This window comes from Arvicanthis niloticus, chromosome 3 (assembly GCF_011762505.2).
Source record: "Arvicanthis niloticus isolate mArvNil1 chromosome 3, mArvNil1.pat.X, whole genome shotgun sequence".
In the NCBI taxonomy this organism is placed as follows: Eukaryota; Metazoa; Chordata; class Mammalia; order Rodentia; family Muridae; genus Arvicanthis; species Arvicanthis niloticus.
Window position 1 is genome coordinate 9,836,512 of NC_047660.1, and position 25,664 is coordinate 9,862,175.

Consider the following 25,664-nt stretch of genomic DNA (forward strand, 5'->3'; position numbering starts at 1 on the left):
ATCAGTAATAATTTGAGGTATATCTGAGAAAGTAACATGAGAAAACAAGGTCCTGGAAGGCATGAAATTTCTGGTGAAGATGCATTTAGACAAGAGCTATAAATTAGATGACTATTAACATACAGTTGAGAAATAAAAGATTAGAAATGATTCAGAACATAAGAATATGGATTTTGACATTTGAAGGTCAAAGACAAAGATTCAGAATTTTTTTTGTATGTAAGAAAGAGATAAACCCAAACAATTCTGACAGCAGAATTGAAGTCTTTCAGCTGTGCCAGACATAAACTTTTAAGGGAAAGGGTAAACAGAAAACAAGGATGGCTGAGTAAAAAGGACAGAAAGAACCCTAAATATGAAAAAATAATTTCACTTGCAAGTAAGAAATAATTTAAACCTTAAACACATTTAGAAAGAAATCTATTATTTGAAAGTAGTTTGAGCTGCCATATCATTCTGAATAATTATTTGTGTTAAGAATAAGAAGCAGAGGACTTTTCCTCATCAACTTTATAATTGATAAAAACATATAGGAGAATTCCTTATAATTATAAAGAAGTTTGACTTTAGTTTGGAGCCATTTCAGTAGAGGTTAAGGCACAGGGGTCAATGGAAGGAATCTGAGCTGCTATGCAGTATACACTTCTGTTTGAACTGTATGACATAGAAGTCCTAAAGATTAATTATTCAGTGAAGATGGGCTTTCTCGGTGACATCTTTTTCACATATCACTAATAAAGCATGTGGTAAAAGACCTGATGTCTTATGACAAAACCATGTACTTCATTGCACAGATAAAATATCTCTTAAAAGCACTGCTATCTGGTGGAAACCAAGCATTAATGGCAGGTCATCAATTCTAGTGATGACAAAATTTATCTGTATTTGTATTAAAATAGTGCATCTTGAAACCAAGCCCAAGCTTAACTAGAAATGAAAATAATTATATAAATATGCGATTCAGGTCTCAGAGCATCCGTCTTTTGAAATGATACCCCTTTTATGACTTCTACTTACAGATGCAAGATACAGATTTTATATAATAATCACCATGAGGTGGTACTTGTGTATGTTCATCAATGGGTTCTTATACTGATTGTATTGGTGGATCTACTTGGAAAGTAGGTTGGAAATAAGGTAGGAAATGGGTACAGGCACATTGAAAACCACTAGTTTTCATTTACGTAGATATGAGCAATTTGAAGAATAAGATGTAGCAGATATATTGAAGAACAAGTAAAGAAGTAATACATGGTGGCCAGTGAAGATTATTATATTAAAGCTGTTTTAAACAATGTAAATTCAATCAGAATCATTCAATTATCATATATTAAGATATATTAAGGTAAAACTTACAGATATATTGACACTATTTTAATGTAATATCAAATGCACCAAAGAATTTTAAGTAGTTAATGTGTTGTATTCAAACACTTCATTTCATCCGAATACACAGAGACAAATGGGTTTGAAAAGCTTCAGTGGTTGCTAGTAAGTTTACATTTAAGTCTTAGAAAAATTAAATACAAAGTCGATTTGCTATTTGCTTACAATTTCCTTTTACATTATTTTGCAATGTTTTACCGTATACAACAGCATAAAAGATAAACATAAAACAGAAGACATAGATATCAGAAAGAACAAAATTAATTCTATGTCTACTATCATGATTAAAGATGTCTAAATACTATAGCTAAATTGACATACTACCAAGACATCGACAATATATAATGGAGATGTACACTTTTTTTTTTTTCAGAGAAAAGCCTTTAACAAATCGTCTTTCACAAAATATAAATGGGAACTTTGTACAACATAGGCTGTTGATCTGACTGAACACTCCAGGATTAGCCACTACAGTGGTAAGTAGCCGGAGGCGGGCTAACGAAGACTCCAACACATTTCAATTTGGCAAGCTGTGACTGTTTATTAACTGACCAGATTACAAAAACACCATGAGCTACACCTTGGTTCATTTGTCTAATACGCCTGTTTATCCGGTCTTTCCTGTTGCCAGCATCTCCACCTTCTACAACGTGAGTTGTCTTTTTATTCATTCCACCTCGTGGGGAAGATAATTTGAAGGGCCATGGGAAGTTATTTACTTCCTTGAAGCGTTTCCAAAATGTATAGATCTCATGAAGTAGATCTTCCATGCAGATGATGCCAAATGTACCAAGAGATCGAGCAATCCAGGAATTATCTGTCAAGGCAATCCACTTCTTATTGATTTTGCCATAGCCTCGCTGCTTGTAGATGAGCTGGTTTACTGACTTCCGGTTGGGATACCCCCATGCAATGTACGGTTCCACAGTCCTATGCATGTTAATTGAAGCCTTGTTGAGCTAAATAAAGGTGCCATTGAAGAGCTGTCGAAGACGAAGAAGCTGTAATATCTTACGGACCTTTGAGTTTACTCCATTGATACCTTGGATTCTGATGACAAAAGCCAATTTTGGTTCTGCCGGCACATAGAAGCTCCCAGCTTTCCTTAGCACCCTGGCCATCCGAATCTCAGCCTGGTACATCTGCCTGTACTCCTAGTGATAATGCTTTCCCTTCTCATAGATGAGCTTCCTCCGTGCCTTTCACAGTGTCTTCAAGGCAACCTTCTTCCTCAGATGCTTCGCCTTCAATTCTGCAAAATTCTTTTGCTTTTTCTTAAGGGTTTGTGGCACAGCAGGAGCCTTTTTCTTAGTCAAATGGATGGAACTAGAAAATATCCTGAGTGAGGTAACCCAATCACAAAAGAACACATATGCTATGCACTCACTGAAAGTGGATATTAATCCAAAACCTCAGAATACCCAAGATACAATTCACAGACCACATAAAACTCAAGAAGAAAAACCAAAGTGTAGATGCCTCAGTCCTACTTAGAAAAGGGAACACATACTCAAAGGAGGAAATATGTAAAGTGTAGAGCAGAGACTGAAGGAAAGGCCATCCAGAGATTGTTTCACCTGGGGATCCACCAAGAAATGCATGCTGACTGGAACCTGATATAGCTGTCTCCTGAGAGGTTCTGTCAGAGCCTGACAAATACAGAGTTGGATGCTTGCAGCCCATCATTGGACCAAGCACAGGGTCCTCAATGGAGGAGTTAGAGAAAGGACTGAAGGAGCAAAAGGGGTTTGTAACCCCATAGGTTAGAACAACAATATCAACCAACCAGGACCCCAGAGCTCCCAGGGACTGAACCACCAACCAAGGAATATAGATGGAGTGCCCCATTGTTCCAGCCGCATATGTAGCAGAAGATGGCCTTGTTAGGCATCAACTGGAAGAGAGGCTCTTGGTCCTGTGAAGGCTAGATGCCCCAATGTAGGGGAATGCCAGGGCAGAGAGGAAGGAATGTGTGAGTGGGGGACCACCTTCATAGAAGCAGGGGAGGAGGGGATAAGAGGTTTGTGGGAAGGTAATGGGAAAGGGGATAACATTTGAAATGTAAATTAATAAAATATCCAATAAAAAAGAAGATACAATAAAAACATAAAAAAAGAGTTTTTGGCATAGCAGGAACCTTTTAAAGGTTTCTGTCACACCTGCAGCCTTCTTTTTCTACTCTGCAACAGCCTCCATGGTTCCAACTGGAAAAAGATTGAGCAAGATGTATGCTTTGATATACATCTATGGATATGCAATACATCATAACTTTACATCATATACAAATGTAAACTCAACATTGATTTAAAATATTTTTAAAATGTCAATATAAGATTTTAACTACACAACTTTTAGAGAAAAACAGGTGAGAGCACCACAATGGTCTGGGTGAAGGAGACTTGAAAGTCAAGGTCTGTGGCAACCCTGTGTTGTCTGAAACCATCATGCATTCTGAAATGAGAATACAAAAAAACCATGAACACGAATGGAAAAATATATTTAAATTACAGAAAATAAAACCCACCTCAAACCAGAAGTTTACAAAATATATACAGTATTTAAAATAGAATACAACACATTCATGAAAAAGTAGCATCTTTAGATTTTGAGCCTATGCACTTAATTCAATGTAAACACTGTAGCATACAGAGTCAAACCAGTGCAATATTGAAAAGTTAAGGAACACAAAGTAGAATATTATAAAATGTAGCTTTTTATAGAAAGTAGACAAAAACTGGAACTTACATAGTATATGCAGATAATTGCTAACAAATTTCCATAATAAATAAAAGATATTAATAAATTTGTGATACAGCTATAGAAAACCCAAAAATAAAATCAAGATAAATGAGCAGAGAGTATTGTTGCTATAATTTATCAAAACTTTCCTTCTCATTAGAACAACTTTAAATCTGAATAAAATTATCACAAAATTATTTTTAGCTATTTTACTCCATGGAATCATATGAACATTGGGACCTATGTTTCTTGAAAATAGAAACTCTCATTTACACATACACACACATGTACACACACATAGACTGACATATGAAAGAACACATAGATAGCCACATGCTATATGCAAGCACATACAAATGCAACATACTCTGACATATACTAGAAGACTAAAGGTAACAAAAATTACAGTAAACAAATTTCAAGAGATTCGTGGGAATTCTCAGATAAAAAGAGGGGAAAGTACCAAACTAAAGAACCAGAGGAAATGACCCTCAAAAATGAAAGAGAAAGGCATGTTGAGAGATAGAGCCAGGGGATATGTAAAAAACACAAAAAACAATTTAAAATTCAAGTACCAAGACATCTGTTCAAGAAGCCTGATAACTTATAATACAAAGAAGTCAATTCCTATTCAGATATCAGTCAAAGGTAAAAAAAAAATCAAATCTTGAAATCCCTGAAGAGAGAGAAAATGACATGTGCTACATAGGACAACAAAGGAATGAATCAGAGCTGACTTCTCATTACTAACTATCAGGCTCGAGGTTGACAGGAAAACTTTTTGAAAAGACTGACAATAAAACAACAAATTCAGAAATGTATACCTAATAAAACTATTTCACATATGTAAGTAAATAAATATACTTGCTTATAATACAGTGCTGGGAAAGATTTTAGGCCAGTGAACCAGAACTTAATCTCTGTTCTTCCTGATGGAAGCTAAATGTACAAAGAGTATGGAATAGGACTGGAGACCTTGATACATATTATTTATGTTTAAATATATTGTGTATATATATTAAATAAGTACAGCTATAGGAATTATGATGGTAGCTTCCTAACTTGTTTAAAAGTTATCTAAATATCCTCCAAAAACATATATTCTGTTATTACACTGTCAATAGGAGCACAACTTGAATTTACAAGCAGAGTGACAGAATTTTATAAATTATGCATACATACTACATTCTCTGGAATCCTGCTTGTAATCTCTCTAGAATTAGGAGTTGCCAGAAATGAAAGTTCTATAAAAAGTTGGATCCTACTGTGCCCCATAAAGCAACTGTGCCACACCGTTTGTTATCACAGTGACAGGTGGAAGTAGCTTTCAGAGGAACCCCGGGCCTACTATGACCTTTACTAGTATATCTTAGTGATTTTTTTTTTCAGGAACTAGGCTGAGTTGAAGTAAATACACTTTGGTTTTAATTTGTGTCATGACTAATCCTACTAATATCCAATAAAAATTAGCCGAATGGAAATGAAATTGTTTAAAGAATTGAAACAGCACTAATACTAACTAGGTAATACCATTCAAGTATGGGTGACAAATGTATCAGTTTGTCCCTTGTCTATGTTAAGTGAGTCAATAAAATTTAAAAGGCTGTTGTCTTAGGGTTTATATTGCATTGTAGAGACACCATAACCAAGGCAATTTTTATAAAGGAAAACATTTTATAAGGGCTAGCTTACAGTTCTAAGATTCAGTTCATTATCATCATGAAAGAAAGTATGAATGGGACACTGGAAGACATGATGTTAGGGAAGTCATTTAGAGTCCTATATCTGGATGCTCAGGCAACAGAAAGGGAGAGAGTGGCAGTGGTATGAGGTTCTGAATCCTGATACACAGTGATACACTTCCTCCAACAAGGCCAAATCTATTCCAACAAAGCACCATCTGCAATAATACCACTCCCTGTGAGCCTATGGGAGTCATTTTTATTCAAATCATCATAGCTGGATTATAAACATAAAACTCAGTAACAACTTTTCTTTTCAGTGAGGACAAATTTGTCACTGTATTACATGTTGGCCCAGGTTTTATAAATTTTAACTGTATTAGAAAGCAAAAATGTATTGATGCATGAATGAAGGGGTTGCAGAGGTCATTTTTTTGGCAAAACAATGTGACACAAATTATGAGATTCTAGAAATGAGTTAGAATTTTGTTTGATATATATTTTATTTGAATAATCATATAATTATTTTTAAAGCATGTACTTCAAAAGAAATAATAAGCATTTATTGCATTTATTCTGATAGTTCACATAAAAAGTTCTGCCAGACTGCAGGTTCATATATACATAATCATAAGAAAAAATAATTAAAGTATGTGATGTACTTGATAAAATATATGCAGTTTTTAGAAAGACATTCTCAATAATCTGATAGGCTGTATCATAGTTAGTACACATAGGATGATTGGTTAAACAGAGCATGGACTTTGAGGGATGTTATTGCATTTGTATTATGACAACTTGAATTTCTTAACGACAGTGGAATACATTTGGTGATAGGAAATCGTAGGTTGTTTCTTACTAGGCATCAGTGGTAATGCTATGTTCCTAGAACTGGTTGTTATGTTGAATTGCTTTCTGTTAAATAATTCACAGTTTGTCGATGTTTTTTGTGACTAGATGGTGTATACCAGGGCATAATTAGCAGGTAGCATACTGTTAACAAGTGGTATCAACACTGGAGTACAGAAGCAGGGCTCTGTGGCGGAGGAGGGACCTATGCTGCTGTAGAATTAAAAAAAAAAAATACATGCATTCATTATGACTTAGAGTAATTCAGAATATGACTGACTATTCCACGTCTCACATAGGATAGGAGCAAGGTAAAATGATGCCAGGTCAGTAACAATAAATTGTAGCTGAAAGAACTGCAGGAGACAGATGTTGTCAGAAGGGACTGATGTCAAAGTCAACATTAATAGGAACAAAAAGGAAAGAACAACAAAGGAATCAAACCCCTGTCACCGAAAAGAATAAAAAACAAACAAACAAACAAACAAAAACCCAGCAAACTAGCACAAGACCTTTAAAACAACCTAGATCCTAACAGAAGTAATAGAAATTCAAAAACATCTACTTAGCCCAGTTCTTATTACCTAATACATTCCAGTTTTTAGCAGCAATAGCAGAAATCCAAGGTATGCCAGAAGAAACTTAACTATACTATGAAAAATCACATAGCGATCGACAAAGATTTGAAATTACAGAAAATATTTAGACTATAATTTTTAGACTAAAAGGATATAAGGAGAAATTGATAATAGAGTAACATAGACTACTGGAAACTTTTTAAGATTCAGGACATCAAATTCAAGACATTGAACATGCTAGGCAAGCACTCTAATACTGAGATAAATTCTGGCCCTGAAAGATATAAGTGTTAAGCAAATTAACAAACAAACAATGAATTCCTTGAAGATAGCAAAGGTACAGTAACTGAATTAAGGCTACCTTTAATGAGCTTATCAGTAAACACAGCATGGCTAAAGAAAACATCAATAGTTTGGTAAATACTTCAATAGAAACATCTCAAGCCGAGAAGCAAAGGAAAAATAATTATAATAACAAACAGAATGTCAAAGAAGTATGAGTATCAAAAGAACTACACATAAATTGGAATATGGGAAAAGAACAGAGAGCCAACTTAAAATATATTTGAAGTAATAATAAATGAGAAATTTTCAAAATTAATGATAGACATCAAATCAAAGGTCCATGCAGTTCATAGAACAACATACACAGTAAAAATAAAAGAAAACCACTCACTACTGTCCTTTTCAAATTTCAGAAATCCAGAGATACTAAAAACATATGTGGTTGTTTGTAAAGAAGTGTCATTCCTTAGAAATACAACTAAAAGTCCGAGTAGAGACAAGTAGTCAAAAATGTAAAATATTGTTGAAAATAAATAAATAAACACATTTATAAAACACCAATATAGAATTCCATATCCAAACAAATAATCCTGTAAATTATCAGATTAAAGGAAGTATAAACTAAAAACTGAAATAATCCACCCCTAGTATATGTGTCTCAGAAGAAATGTTAAACTAGTTAGAAAGACAAAGAAAAAACATATAGATATATAACTTGGATCTCAATGTAAACAATGATTGTAAATGAATTACATGATGCTATGTTTTGAATGTGAACTCTTCTCTCTAGTCTCAGGAGCTAGAATACTTGTCCTCAGCTTTAGACACTATTTGGGGACTGGACATTTAGAAGCTAGAAGCATCCTGGAGGAATTGCAACAGTTTCTGGGACTAAGTCCTGAGATTTTACTACCTGGTTCTATGTCCCTTCTGCTCTTGCATGCTGGTCCACCATGATGTGAATTCAGGAGTGCCACTTGAACATTCCTGCAGTCATGTTACCTGAAACTGCTAAATTTTTCCCTCTAAGGACTTTAACCACCCAAACTAAAGTCTAAATAATCTATTCTCTAATACACTTTTATCAATTATTTTGTCATAGAAATGAGAAAAGTAAGTAAGGTAGATCCTACACGTGTTTATATTGATGTACTTCTAATTGGGTTTATCAGAATTAAAAATAGTAATAATAAGTATTAGCTACAGGTAAGTAGAATGTCACAGTAAACACAAGAAAGGGACAGAGGAGTCATTATTAGAAGGTAACTACCATACAGTAAGTGTAACTACACATAATGAGTTGTCTCAAGCTGGGTTAGTACAGGAACTGGGTAAGAAGGTCTTATAGCAGAGAAATTGCCAACAGTATCTCAGCTTGAGGATGAACATAGAGAAGAGTGATAATCAGATGAATGGTATCATGATTAGACATAATATTAAGAAACTGTAATTAATCTTGTGATTTTCATCTTCTAAACCTATACCTATACTTTAGCCAAAGGAAAAACATTAAGCAGTTCTCAGTTGAGTAACATAAAATAATCCTCTTCACCAGTCATATTCAAAACTCACCAGGTCACCAGAGAAGAGGGAAGTATGAACTTTGCACAGCCAAAGAGGCTAAAAAGGCTGGGGAGTTAAAGTGATGTAAAATCTTAGATGGTTGCCTGGATTGATAAAAGTGCATCAGTAAAAAGTAGAAAATCTGAATCAAATGGATTTTAGTTTGGGATAACATACATTTTTCCAATAATTGTGATAAAAGTGTCATTCTTGGGTAAAATGTTACTAAGAAATAAAACTACATCTGAGTACCTATGAATTCTATCTTGCCATTTGCAATTTATAAATCTAAAACTATTTTTAAAAAACAAAGATGAATTTTACTACAATGCAAATTAAAACAATTTTGCTTTTTTCTATTTCTAACTGAACTGTGCCAAAGCAAAGTAGCTAATATTCTTGGTTATAGGAGCATGAGGAGAGCACAGGATAAGGAGCCTGATGTTGATGAAGCACAATGTTTGTTTATCTAGAGTGTGTTTTTAACTTTTTATCTCTTGAAAATTATAACAATGCATATTTAAACTCAACAAAAATACCATAGCCTTCTAGTGAATTGATCCAAGAAATGATAATATCTTCTTTAGAATCCCTAGTGAGATTTTTGAGATTTGTAGAGCAGTAAGCTATTTGTATTTGGTAGATCATTTTTATATTTATGCATCCTATTGTTATAATTTGCCTGTTCCCTTCATTAAAATTCTGGTGATGACTATTCACATTTATTAATAAATAGAATTAGCTACCAAATCCCATAAATGCTACTGAAAGTTTTGAATGGATAGGAATGTGGAGTTTCAATAGTTTTGAATATGAATGTATGATCTGTGGTTCATGAACTTGAAAACATAGCAATCATTATCAATCTTGGGTCTTACCAATAAGAGTAAAACCATACTTGAATATAATAAATTTAACTAATACTTAAAAAATATTGATAATGAGGTTGATGAGATGGTTCAGAAGAAAATTTTCTGCAAATGTGATGACTTGAGAAAAAAAGATACATCTTCAATGAATCAAGTGTACTTACAAAAGATAAAGTATGTAGCTAACAGTTTACTACAAGATACCTAAATGGCTTGATCTTGAGATATATATATATATATATATATATATATCTCAAGAATCACTGGCTCCCATTGATCCTTGGTAGACCAGAGACCTAGTATAGAACCAAATACAACTAGAAAAAAATGAAATGATTCCTTGTGTTATTCTGCTATACTCATACACCAGTGCTTTTTCCAGTTGTCATCAAATCTCTCACAGCAGATATATTTTATTCTTATCACTTCAATAAATATGTAAATATAGACAGGGATACCTGTTTACATCTGCTTACTGCGCTATACATTGACTCCTACCCTTCTGTCTTGACATGGATAGGCAAAAATTGAATCACCAATGATTTTTTTTAATCACTGAAAAAAGGATTTTAACTTGTCTGACTGGAGTGATCAACTTAAGTATTATAAAGAATTTACTTCACTTTGCAGCATTTTGTATGGGAGACTATTCATATCTGATAACAATGTCATGCCAATTAGAAAAAAATGTGGGAAGTTGTGGTTATCATAGGGCCACTGTGCTAGATATTTTCTGACAACTTGACAGAAACGGACATATATGGGAACAAAGAAACAACTGAGCACTCAATCCTATCATATTGGCCTGTAGATACATCTATTGGGCGATGCCTTGATTAATTATTGATTTGGAAGGCCTTAGGGTGCTATGGGCTATGCCTCCCAGGGCAAGTCAGCTTGTGTTGTATAAGAAATCAACATAAGCAACATTGGGAACAAGGCAACAAGGAGTCATTGTTAGAAGGTAGTTACCCTACTGCAGTAATGTTAATGTAGACATGGCCCCTGCTTCTTTTCTGGCCCCCAAGTATCTGTTCTGACTTTCTTTCATGATGGACTATCATCTGTGAATATGTATAACATTTTCTTCCCATGGTTGGCTTTGGTCATAATGCTTATCACAGTAAATACAAAACTGACTAGAATACTCACGGTGGTTGTTGGAATATGCTTAGCCCATCTGACCAGCTACTATTAGAAGATGTGCTCCTGTTGGAGGAAGTGGGTCACTTAAGTGAAATTTGAGGATTCTTAGTGTTCAATCTCCCCTGCTGCAGAAGAGTCCATCTTTACCTAGTTGTCTTCAGAACAAGATGTAGATAGAACTCTCAGCTCTTCCAGTATCATGCCTACTTGGATGCTGCCATGCTTCCTGCTATGATGATAATGGCTGAACTCCAGAAACTGTAAGCCAGCCCCAATTAAATGTTGTCTTGGTCATGGCATCTATTCATAGCAGTGGAAATTGTAACTAAGACACTCATTAAGGGTACTCATGGTCCTGAAAGCTTGTCTCATCCAGAACTCAACAACCTTCCTGTTTTGATTGATCTCTCTATTTATTAGATTCTTTAAAGCTCTATTAGTTATTGTTCTTTAGTGGTATAGACCTGATAAAATGAATATATTATTATTATTATTATTATTATTATTATTATTATTATTATTATTACTAACAAAGGAAGCATATATTAGGATAGTTTAAAGAATCTGACCAGGCTAATCCACGATTTACTGTTTTGCTTCAGAGAAGTCAAATACTGAATAATTCCAGCCATAAAGTTGTGTGTTTTAGCAGTACCAATCTGTCACTGAGAGCCTGGAATATACTTGGAGAGCCACTGGTCTTCGTTCCCATTAGAAGCCTGAAGAAGTTGTATTCTGCCATTACCAATGACCATTGATTGCACTGGGGTAGATGAATTTATCAGCTGAAGTATGCAAGCAAGCAAAAAACAATCTTCTACTACCAACTTTTATCTGGGCTACTATGAGAAGGTGCAACCATCACTTACTGTGTCTTCCTAGTTCAAATAACATCTATTAGAAGATTACCTAATGGCTAATTGATGTCTGATGCAGTCAATTTGACAAACAAGATTAGCCAAAGCAAGTGACCAAATGTGGCAATGGCATTTGGGTCCCCAGAAGCCTCTCAAGAACAGTCCCTCACATATTCTGAGTATCACCTCAAGGATCTCCAAGTCATCACTGATTATTTGGCATATTAAAACCCTAAGTTGTAAATGTTTGGATTCTTTCATGATCCTAGTTTCTTCTGGTCTCAGAATTTTTATTGGTGTCACCATAATCTTTAGATTGTCCACTGCTTCCTGAAATCACTATGTTGTTTTGCAATATGACTGATGGCTGGATTAGGTCTTGGCAAGAGGACCCCGATAATGTTATCTAAGTGTAATGTGGCATTTCCAGCTGTTCCATCACTCTACAGTCTTGTTTGGATTCATTCCTCATGCCACATTTGCCTGGGCACTGTTAAGCTAAGTTAAAGTGAGAGAGTCACAAGAGCTGAAGAGGTAAATGGCAAGGACACCAGGGTTCAGATTATGGTAAGTTTACCATGGTACACCATTCATCAGAGAAGGAATCAGCTAACCTAGCCCAAGGCTGAAATCTCCAGATATATTTGCATTTCTGCTGACTTAGTATGGGAAACATAATTTTAACTATATAATTACTAGAACTTGATGATGGCAAAAAGAAAGATTTAAAGTCTTCAGGGGGGAAAGCTGTTCATGCGAGCATGGATTACAGTTCTATGCCAATGTCAAACCAAAAGAAATTATTTAATAATATTTAATAAGAAGTGAAATATAATAAAATATATAAATCTGGACAATAATCCATAGCTAGGGAGCTCAAAGTTGACAGATATAACCTTACTACATTAATTTGCTAAAAGGACATAGAATCAAACTGCTAAGTTCATGTATCTATGTCAACATATTACTATAGCACCATGCAGTCAACTGCCATGTCAACAGTCACTGTATAAACTCACAACAAATCAAAGTATATTGAGTGACATCCTCAGCCTTAAATGGTGTGTCTATATCACACTTTCTCCTCCACAGCTCAGAAAGCAGCATAAAAGAAGGAGCAGAGGGGAAATGAACTTTCTTTAAGGATGTGATCCGTGGCAAATTAAAGATGCTCCAGTAGATAGCTTCACACCTGGGGTATATGGACAGCACAAATTTAACTCCTAGATTATTTAGAAAAGAGAGGGAGGGAGGCATGAAAGGAAGGAGAGAAAGAGAGTGAGAAAGAGAGAGAAAGAGAGAGAGAGAGAGAGTAGGAAAGTATGATCTGATCTGATAAGATTAAGTAAAAGAAGGTAGGGAGTGAATAACATAAATATACATTATATGAAAATGTTAAACATTTAATAAGACATTATATTTAAAAACAGAAATACAAAACACACATTTTCAACATCCATTGGATATAAAAGAGAGAAGGATGGCTGATAAATTTTGCTTCTACAAATAAAGTGCGTGTACTTTTGAAATTTTATTTTATTTTTTATTTTGTAATAAAAGAGAAGAAATAATCTCATCAATATGACTCAAATACAGAATTAATAAATCAATTGTTATGTATTGTCTTAACATTATAATTTTTAAAATGTAAATTTACTGTACATAGTGTTTTTATATTTTACATGTGATAAGCAAGTATACTTCTATAAGTACTTTATTCTTTTTGAATTTAAGTAAAGAGATATTAAATATGACTTACCATAATTATGCTTACTTGTCTTTTTGCTGAATATGTACAATTCCTTCATATGTCAAAAAAAGATACATTCCTTTTCCTACAACCATACAATTTCTTAGCAATTTATTACTATCCTTCTCTTACTGTAAGGAGAAAAAGGTGGTAGATATGGCTACTATTAAGTTTTCTAATATAGGGTATACCTGGAAGGTATGAAGACCAATGTGCTCACCTAATTTATTTATACAATGTCTAATGGTCAGTCTCCTAGGAATAATAATCAAAGGTATTTTCTGATAAAGAAATTGTGTTATGAATCCCTTTGGGCATGATGTGCTTAGCTCAGCATTGCTTTTGTAAATGAACTCTGAAATTATGAATGGTGTGATGGTTTGAATATGCATGGCCCAGAGAGTGGCATTATTAGTAGGTGTGGCCATGTTGAAAGAATTGTGTATCTGTGGGGGTGTAGTTTCAGACCCTCCTTTGAGCTGCCTGAGAGAGTCAGGCTTTTCCTTAGTGGCCTTCAGATCAAGATGTAGAACTCTCAGCTCTTACAGCACAGCACCATGCCTGCCTGGACACTGCCATGCTCTTCCCTTGGTGATAATGAACTGAACCTCTGAACCTGTAAGCCAGCTCCAATTAAGTAATTAAGTGTTGTCCTTTATAAGTTGCCTTGATCATGGTATATCTTCACATCATTGAAAACCCTAAAAATATCAAATAAATTAGAAAAGTTCAATTCCTAAGCAGAGATCTTTCACAGACTACATGCTTTCTGGTATGTGAAACAAGCCATATCACTAGTTAGAAATTCTGTGTATTCTTTGTTTGAGTCAAGATCACATATCTGACATTCAAAGTAAGGAATTCCTCAGACCTTTCTCACTATCCCTGCATCACTCTTTACTGATTGAAGTAATATTCTTAACTATTATGACAGACTGATAACTGGAAAATTACCTAATATGATTCTAATTTAATAACCTTATCATTTGATTTTTATAAAACTAATTGGAGTTTAAGCTCAATTATAAAATAAATATCTCACTATTTTAGGCAATTTGCTCAATAAACTATAAATTTCAAAACAATACAATTTGAAATTAAGCCATTTATCAGGAAAAAGATGAGAAAAATTACTGATGCTGAAGTATCGATATTTACCATTATACACAGTTAAAATATTTTAAATGCTGTCAACTCTCTGCTTCATCGCTCTTAACAACTTCCCATAAAAATGTTCTTGTTTTGTACATCTGCAATTTGGAAAGCAGGGAAGCAAGCTGCTGTGCAGTTTCCATGGCATCTGCCACTCACCTCAGGGACATAAGCTTGCTGCCATCCAACACCTTTGTGATGTTGAAATTTTTAACATAAATCTTCATAGTTAATAAGTAAATTCATGAAGCTTATAATTGGCAGAATACATACAATTGAAATATATGATGTGTCAGCCAGCACCCTCAACATTGATTTCACTTAATCTTTAACCTAACATATTGTAGGTTTTACAGTAGCAGTTCTCACGTTGAGACTCCATCTGTTAATGGCAGGGAACAACATTGCTATACTGCAGGAAGCTGCCAAAAAGTGCAAGTGAATTGATATGCAGCTAACTGGAGTCCGATGATACCCAAAGATGTTCTTTTTATGTTTCCCACTTATATTGGAAATAACCATTGAGTGAAGAACTAATAGAAATCCCTAAAGATCCGTCATCCTTCAAGACAGGATAGAAACAAAAGCAAATTATATCTATAGTCAGTGATGTGTAAAGCTTCTTGTCCCATCTCTCAGAGAAGCAGGTAGGCAGGCTGACAGAGCTATTAAATTCATTAGTTCGTATCAGTGAGCTAAGTCAGGGGTGCCAAATGCTTTAGCATGCCTTACTAGTCAAGGAATCCTTTAAGTCACAGTACTTTGATTATATTAGTTACAGGGATAAACATAATCTTTCTAGGCATGCCAAAATGGAACGATGCGGTGTAAATGTCTGTATTCAAAAGCAATTTATGTCCTGGAAAGTTTTAAAAGAAGGTGAAGGAAAACATGGTGAGGAAGATGAAGAGTGAGGAAGAGGAGGAGGAGAAGGAAGCAGAAAAGCAGGACATCTGCACAGAGATTAAATAAGGCAGCCATTCTTGACAAATAAGTCATTTTCCACGTGAAACTAATCACCCACTCGTTAGTCAGTTGTGTGCCAGAAAATTGCTGGGTACATCAAACACAAAAATGAATTTTTGGCCAACAAAGAACACATCAGTAAATTGTTGATAAAAATATTTCAAGCACAATGCAAGAGTAATATGTCTATTCATGACAAAGAAAGGAGCTCATTGTTCTCATGACGTTGGCTTCAATAAAAAAAACTCATCTAAGTATATGTACAACTTATGGTTGTTTAATGGCACTGTGAAATGTCCAAAATCTCTATAATTTTTATTCCATATATGTAAGAATAGGCTTATTGATGAAATTGAAATGAGATGCACAAATTTGGTGTAGTCACGGTAGAGCACGGCTGTCAATTCAGCACCTGTGATGCTGAAGTCGGTGTATTAGAAGTTCAAGTTTATCCTAAAATATATATTAAGCAGTTGGATATCAGTTTGAATGACAAGACCTGTATAAATAAATAAATAAATAAATAAATAAATAAATAAATAAATAATAGAATTTCACAGGAAATAGACATGTAATGACCCCTTTGTGATCAGGCAATGCCTTTTTCATTATTCTACTTAAATTGTTGAGTATGAGGTATATTTTGATAAAGTAAGGAGAGAGCTTCTATCTGTTCAAAAGGCATGCAGATCCTAAAAATTCTTTTGGGCTTTGGAAGGTGGTCATATATGGATCATCAAAAATTGTAATGGATCCTACCAAAATTTGTAAAACAACATAAGACAATACAAATAGACAAATTGTAAATGGAATGATGTTCCCAAATTTGGGTATTTTTTTAATTACATAGTTAATTTCTTCATTATCATTTCCATTAGGAAATCAGATAGGCTGTGTACTGGTTCTCTAAATAAACACCCCTTGTTACTATTTTATAATACACTGTCAGCATTGAACACAAGCTTGACAGATGTCTTCAAGGTTTAGTTATAGCGTAAAAACAATGTCAGCAATGTAACTAAGGACATTGACAGATGTTAACGACAACTCCCTATTATTTCTCTTACTAAGCAAGTCTCAATGATTTCCCCATAGGTGGCACATCAGAGTGACTGTTAGTTTCAGCTTCTTAGGACAGGCTATAGAGACAGACTTTAAGACAATCCAATGAAAACCTGATAGAGAAAGACAGACACCATTCACCTGGCTATGTTTTTCATACTAAAATTCGAATTGAAAACAAAAAAAAAATCTTTCCATGGAGTGAATATGGTCAAAAACACATAGTTTGAAATTAATTTTTGGTATTCTATAACTAGGAGACAAATCAAAAGAGCAAGCACAACAGAAATAAAACCCCAAGGTTCATTGCTCAGTCGTATGTAGGAATATATGGAGTTTTCATGTGTTCTATTATGGCTTAGTAGGACTTAAATCACTTATAGTAATGTTTAAATAAATCTTTGTTTATGATAAAGAATTAGAAAGGATAAATGATACAGTTGTGTGTGAATTGTCAGCAATCAAATGAAATATAGCTCACCTCATTTCTATCTGAGATACAGGTTTGATTGAAAGATTAATGCAAAGTTATATGGGGAGAAATAAAAAATGATAAATGAATGTTTTCAATGTTAACATTTTCTGTAGAAAAATAAACTTAGAAATTTCACAATAAATTCTAGAAACTTACCTCAAAAATGTTTTTAGGGGAAAAATAATGGGACCCAAATAAGAGGAGTAACAGTTAATTCTGTAATTATAAATTTGTATATTTTAATTGTTCCAACTAACTACTGTTTTATGCTTAAAAATATGGATAGAAATGAGATTTTATACTTAAAGTATAAAATCTCTCTAAGAAGAAAGTCCTGATTATTGTGAGATATATACTATATAGTATTAATATCATGTTGAAAAATAATTTTAAAACATAGTTTGATGAAATACATTTTAATTATATATATAAAATTATATATGTTTGTATATATATATACACATTAATAAAATGTACATTGGTATATATGTATTATAAATGTACAAAATAATATATTCCAAAAGATCTCGTTAGTTTAATTATGTTTACGAGTCTGGACTTTGTTCATCCTCACAAGATCCCTTCAGTAAGACATACTCATTAGTTAACTGTTCTCTCTCTTTTTTTTTTTTTTTTTTTTTTGGTTTTTCGAGACAGGGTTTCTCTGTGTAGTCCTGGCTGTCCTGGAACTCACTCTGTAGACCAGGCTGGCCTCGAACTCAGAAATCCGCCTGCCTCTACCTTCCAAGTGCTGGGATTAGGGATTAAAGGCGTGTGCCACCACCGCCCGGCTTAACTGTTCTCAAAATGCTGTGTTCATTATAGGTTATATAGGAAGCACATGTCTTTGTGATGCTCTGTTCATTATAGGTTACTATAGAAAGCACATGTCCTTGTGGTCACAGAAAAGCACTAGGGATACCTGTAATGTGAAAGCCACAGGGTTGTTCCTTCAAAGTAAGAAATGCATAACCTGTTATCTGCCCGGACAGCTGGCAAGAGACATGCAGTACTTGTTCCCACATGTTCCCCCATAACCTTACAATGATCTCGTTTTCCTCAATGTTGTTAATATAAGTAAATCTCTTACCACTTATAAGTTTTATTCTGTAAGCACTGATGTAACTTAACTCAAAATTCCATTTCACAACCCATAGTTTTAAATTCATGCAAGTATAATTTTTCTCAATTAAATGAATTACAAAACAGTTACTCAAGTATTCCCTTACATTTTATATTTTAGTGGAAGACCTGTTTCTGTTAACCCAAGTTAATATTTCCCTCAGAGTGGACAGAAAATTTTCACAGTGAGTTAACATATTTTAATGAATGCGTTCATATATTAATATATTAGCAAAGAAGACAAACATCTCTGACTTAGGTAAGAATGTTTTTCACCTCAATGAGGTGATGTGTATAATTTATGAGTTCAAAACATTTACTTTTTTACATACACAAATTTGTTTAGCAGATTTAAATGGCTTTTCAACTCAATTGCAAACATCAAATTCTTCACAGGTTGTACAAGTTAGTATTATGATATTATTTGAGATTGTTTAACTTCTATGAATACTACTTCTAACACCTTACGTGCACCTATATAAAAGATACTGCTGGAATGTACCATGCACTAACCATCACCCGAGCTATATAGTCACCATTGTTTCCTTCCAGTTTACTCTTCTGAACACAGGTCTTTGAGCCTCAGAAAACTAGGCCATATTTGGATTCATGTTTTAAATAAAGTCATTTTATAATAGTAGTTCAATGATGAAGATTAAATTGTATAGCACAAAAATGAAAGCTTGACTGTACAGAAGAATTCTACACGGAATGCAACAGATTTCAGTCTGGAACAAAACTTAAATGAAATCACAAATTACAGGAATTCAAACTAGATTCATATTTCATGTTGTCAGCTGTAAGAATTTGGAATATTGGAATCTGTGCATTTATCAGTTCTACAGCTATTTATTTATGTCTAGCTTTTCATTTTCAGTATCTCTTCACATAAGATTGGTTCTTGCTTTTATTATTGAGGCAGCAATGGAATTTCAACTGAGCCTGCTCCAAACCAAGTTGGCCAATTTCTCCTAGTTCCTCATATTTTTCTTGGTTAAAAATCAGAAGAGCACATACCAGAGTCTTCTTGATGTTTGGCCTCAATACTAGGATGAGATACCTGGAATAAGCATCTAGCTTGCCTGAGACAGGTAATGTGGGTTAACACTTCAAAAAGCTTGTGTAAAAGAAAGAGTCCTGCCTCATATGGCATTAGTGGGAGGGGAGGCACTTGGCACTGTGGAGGACTGATGACCCTGAGAAGGGGGATGCTGGAGGGGTGAGGCAGGAGTTGGTAGGTGCGTGGGCACCCTCTTAGAAGCAAAGGGGAGGGGGCACAAATTTCTTGTGGGGAGATTGAAAAGGGGGACAACATTTAAAATGTAAACAAATAAAATTAATAATAATAATAACAATGATAATAACAGTAATAAAGAAATAAATACTGATTCTGTGCCTCTCAGTTTATGAGGTGAATACAGGAAATAACTCATCAAACATTTGCTAAGATTTGAGTACACTTCAGGAAGTCTGACAACTGTGTGCTGTAAAAGTAACTTTTATTGGCTTGATGTAATTCTCATCTCCCAGATGCTCATGTCTCTCAGTCTGCTACACTATACCTAGTCCTGGAAGCTTCTAGCCTCCATAAAATATAATCTTGTCTTATAGTGTTTTTAGCCTCTGAGACTTGCTGCTAAATAAGTTCACACTTCCCTCTTACTGAACTCTAGCTGGCTCATTAAACCCAGCTTCTCTGGGAATGCCGCTCCCAGGTGATTTAGTCAATCTGGCTTTTTTCTCCTTTAACTTCTATGCTTGGCCTCAAACTAGCTCTTTTGAATCTTCTGCTTCCTTTTCATTCTCTTGCTTATTCTGTCTCTACCTGTGTCTACCTTGTTCTTCCTTCAATCTATCTCTATAAAATTCTCCCAGTGAAACTGCCTCCTTTCTCTCTGTGCTGCTCTACTCTCCCTCTCAACTCTACTTACTGCTCTCCACAAACTCCAATCTTCCTGTTCTATACTCTCTTCATCCTATATTGTCTGTCTCTTAAGTAGCTTCACTTTCCTCTCTCTTCTAGTGAGAGTTGGGCATATCCTATTTTGTCAAATCTTTCTCTGATTCTTCACTTTTTCTGCCACTCAATAAGAAACCACTTAAAACATTATGTTTTCTTCCATATACTAACTTTACCTTCATTGTTTGGGATTAAATGTGTATACTAAGGCTGCGTCTATACTCCAGCTAGAAGTGTTAAAGGTATGTGCTAATAAATGAGACACATCTTAATTAGAAACAGGTTCAAATATCCTTTAACAGTTTGCCATGTAAGGACTCCAAACGTTCAGGCCAGTGTTCCAAAAGCAACTGAAGACTATAGAAAGCTCGTTCTAATAAGCCTTTTACTAAAAAAGTTTCCATTGGAGCCACGATACTGCAATATTTATGAATATTACTCCTTGAAATACAATGCTTTGATGCCAAGAAGAGAGTGACACTGAACAATGAGTAGAGAACTAGTGACCAGTTTCCTTGTGTTTCCTTAAGATTTGTAGAAAAGACTATGTAGCTAATCTAGCAGCCACTGTCATGGCGTGCTGGCTTGAAGAGAATGGTTCTATTAGCTTAAACACTTGAATACTAGATCCTCTGTGGAACTCCTTCTAAAAGATTAGCAGGTTTGTCTTTGATGAAGGAGCTGCATTTCTGGGGACCAACATTGGCATTTCAAAAGCACTAACCATTCTCAATTAGCAACACTATTTACTGAGCTACTCAAACAGAGGAGAAAGTTTTTCTGGGATCCTGAATTAGAAGTATTTGATTTATTAGCTTATCAAAGGGATATCTCCCTTTTATCTCCTTCAAATTTTTGCTAATCTTTAGCTATTTACTTAAAAATAATATTTACTTAATTTTTAAGTAAATAATAATATTTACTTAAAAATAGTTTACTGTTACCATGTAGCAATTAATTTTCTTCTGGGATGGAATTGATTACTAGCATTTTCTGTTTGTCTCTTGTTTGTTTTTTAGAAGGGCTCCACGTTTTAACATTGGCTGGCTTGTTGGAATAGGATGGCCTTGATCTCAAGGGATGCACAAGCAAGCACAGCCTATTTATTGGATTTTAGGATTACCTTAAATTTATTTTTCTTTCTTCTTTGAATAATTAGAGTTCTTTAATACAACACTTAACATGTATGTTTACATTTTAAGCAGATCCATCTCCATCTTCATTAGTCCACTGTTTCCCAGTTTAAGCTATCAAGCTCTTTATATACTTGTAAGTTTAATGTATTATGTATTAACGTGCAAGTCACAGGAGGCAAGAATAAGACAGTCTCAAAATCAAGCCAGCCTGATTCAGAATAACACACATACACACACACAAACAAACAATCACACTAACTAAATAGCTAAAAACAAACAAACAAAAGTCATGCAAAACTAGTAAAGCAACTGGCCTGCTTCTGTATCCCTATAACTCCATCATTTGGAAAGTAAAAAAAGGGGCTCAGGATTTCAGTCATTCTTAGCCACATAGGGTGCTCAAGACTAAATAAGACTATGTCCAAAAATAATATAAAATGAAAGCATTTCAAAGTCTTAATTTTATAAATATATGTAAATTTATAGACTTATTGATTACAAAACAATTTTCACAACCTCAGGTGTAAGTAACTAAGCATTTAAAACGTAATAATCACATCAAGAACATTTTCTCTATGTACGTATATGTACTCATATGTCCATGAGGCTGTGTGTACATGAATATGTGTTTATATGCATGCAGATACCAGTGGTCAACCTCTTTGTCTTCCTTTGATAGACACCTTGTATATTTTTAGACAAGTGAGCTCATTGAGAATGGAAACATACTTACTGATTGGACTGTCTGGTGAACAAACTCTGAGGACTCTTCTATCTCTGCTTCTTGGTGGTATTTAAGGGGTGCACCACCACTTAAGGCCTCTTTTCATAAGTGTCTGCTGGATCCAAATCAGATCTTTATTGCTGTGCTAAAAAGAATTCACTGACTCAGCTTTCTTCCCAGTTCCCCACTGACAACATTTTAAAAATGATATCTATACAGCTACTTTTAATTTGTTTTTTTTTTTAACATGGACTATATCTTTTATAACTTCCTTGAATTGGATGTGTTAATTATATTAATTGTTTCTTTTTTTTTACTTAAAGATAAATGATTGACTTGTTTCTTATTTTTCAAATTATCCAGATTCCTCCATGCGCTTCTCAAATATCACTGAGAGAAGAATTTTTTTTTTAAATCCTGTAGATTTTATTGTTTAAGTAGTCACATTCTAGAGTGGTTGGGTAAGGAGTTTTCATTATTTACACTCTTAATTAGGTTTTATCTTTGATACTTTCTTTACCTTATTAAGTGTGTGTGTGTGTCTGTGTGTGTGTGATATGACAATGTTTTTTCCTCTGATATTATTCTTCAGCAACTTAATGACAGGATAATACTATATTATTCTTATAATTTGTAGAAAGCTAAATTGTATACCAAGTTCTGTTACTAAAGTTCTTTAACTCATAATTTGTAAAGATAATTTTAGTGTTTTGGCAAATTTTGTTGTTGTAATTAATTTGATGTATCATAATAATAATTTGGGGTGTTAGCATACACAATGTCACTTATGTTTGGGTTTTGAGGTTTCAAAAATATACATTAATCTACTAGCTACCTTTAAATGATTGATTTGGCCCTGCATCAAATGATAATTTTTTTGTCTTTCTTCAAATTTATTGATAAAACTTTACTTATCAGAAAGTATAGTACAGCCATACTTTCCTTCTCACTCATAAGCAATTCAGGTTATTTAAATATGTGCTTTATCCCACACACGATACTTTCAGTTATCAGGAATAATAAAATATTTTATATAAAGTATATTGATTTCAATTAGACTCTAAACCAAAACATAGATTTCAATCTCCAGCTAATGATATTTTTTCTCACTTTTCTTTTTATGTACTAAGTGATGGGTAGGTAAATAGGTGTCTTCAGCATCTAAAGCCTAAACTTTTTAGCCATATCTGCTCATTGCTTGCAAAGCATTCTGAACGCATATCCTTTCTCTTGTTGGTTGAAAAATGGAGTTAAATAGGAACAGTACATTTGGTGAAATGCATTAATATATGCATGCACCAAATGCTTCATCAAAAAATATTTAATACTAATCCCTGTTGTAAACCCTCTCCTAACCCTTCACACACTTGTCTCCAAAGCATGCAGAATAACTTGAAACTTAGGACTAGAGAGTGAAACAACAACAGTTGTCTTTAAAATCAAAACCATAGAATTTTCTAATTCTTCATTAACTTTCACTCTATAAGCACAAGGATTGTCCTGCGGCCAAGCAGAATTAGGCATTCATGTGTTTTAGTCATACGCCAACAGTCAGAATATGAATCTTTTGATTTTACCATTTTATGCTTTCAATACACGCCATAGTCTTTTTCAGTAACCATGGTGTCACAACAATTGGCTAGCCATGCTGTTACTATGGAAACACTACTGCCTTTGCCTCTTTCTTTGTAATTCTGGGACATACTTCTAATATTCTCTCTACATACACATTTTATTTCATATGACAAATCCATAATTAACATTGAATAAATTCTAGAGCAATTAGGAAACTTGGAGAAAAAATTTGTAAATAAACAAGGTAGATGGCTCCAAAAAGAATGGAGCTACACCTATGCTACACCTGGCCTCACACAGAGACCTAAATAGACAAGTACACACATATAAACAGGCATATACCCAAACATAAGAAAAATAATATTATTTTACATTCATTAGATTTAATAGAATAAGATCAGGATCAAATTTATGTATTACACTTGATTTTGTAGTCTTAATGATACCCATTTAATATTTATAATCTAATCCCTTCCACATACTGAGTATAAGTTGTTTATGAAATTCTGTTTCATGACTATTTCTTAAGGAGTTCTGACTAGAAAGGAAAAGTTTAGAGTCAGGAAGAAATGTGTCTACTCTTGAGGCCCTGTGGGGTGTTTAGAGAGATTTTGTTCATGACTTTGTGCCAAACCTACAGCAATGGTCTGAAAGAAATACCTCTTTTTCTCCTTCTCCTGGTTTGCTTTCTTCCCAATTTACTCTATGGCCCCTTTCTGTGTACCTCACAAGAGTCCCTACATAGGTCAATAGATTGTCCTGTTTCAGAAGACATATGGTTTATTGATGCCTTTATCTCCTCCCTGCAGTTGCTCTGACTTTTTTTGTGAGCATCAGTGTTTTCTCAATTGTGTTAAGAAAGGTTGTTTTCTCTAAAACAATGCCTGCTACCAGTTAGGGATCACACCAGGAATGACTCTTCCCTACCATGCCCATGCAGCCTTTACTCGGTTCTGTGATGAGACAAATTTCAGCAGAGGGATCTGTATTTTGGCCAGTTATAGCACTGTTCCCTGAGATTAATAAAACCCACTCCATTCCCTCTGCAGTGGAGGCCTTCTGTCTTCTATATAGAGTACCTCCAGAGCAAAAGCTGAGAATAAAATAGGTCATTGATTCGGCAACTGTTCTCAGGTAACCACTAAATCATATTTGTAACTGAGGTGGTCTGTCTTCACATTGGACTGTAAATGTTGGCTGCCTTCAGAGTTGTAGTTTCAGTAAAAATAAAAATTATAATGAAAAAACTAGGGAGTGAGCAGAGAAACAACTACTAGAATAGCAACCACACTTCTGAGGTTCTATCATTTCCTTTTTCTTTGAATAGGAATAAATATGTTTGAATGGCTTTTATTTTCCTTAATCAAGTGGACCACATTGTTCAGTAAGAAATTTTGTTTCTGTTGCCATCCTTTTGTCTAATTTTTTCTCTATCCAGAGTCTACACTGTCAGACTGTTACATGTTCAAAGATTATTTCACTTGTGAAATTCTTGCTTAACCTTAACTTCCAATGCAATTATTAAGAAATAATTATTAAGAAATTATTTCTAATATTTATTAATTATCTAATAATTATTAATTATTAAGAAATAATTAAGAAATAATTGCATTGGAAGTTAAGGTTAAGCAAGAATTTCACAAGTTAAATAATCTTTGAACATGTAACAGTCTGACAGTGTAGACTCTGGATAGAGAAAAAATTAGACAAAAGGATGGCAACAGAAACAAAATTTCTTACTGAACAATGTGGTCCACTTGATTAAGGGAAATAAAAGCCATTCAAACA

The 25,664-nt window shown here is 34.2% G+C and overlaps 1 pseudogene; it reads right to left on the minus strand.

The window, feature by feature from the left end:
* Positions 1 to 1,847: 1,847 nt before the first annotated feature.
* On the minus strand, positions 1,848 to 15,083 carry LOC117705138 (large ribosomal subunit protein uL30 pseudogene; annotated as a pseudogene).
* Positions 15,084 to 25,664: the final 10,581 nt, after the last annotated feature.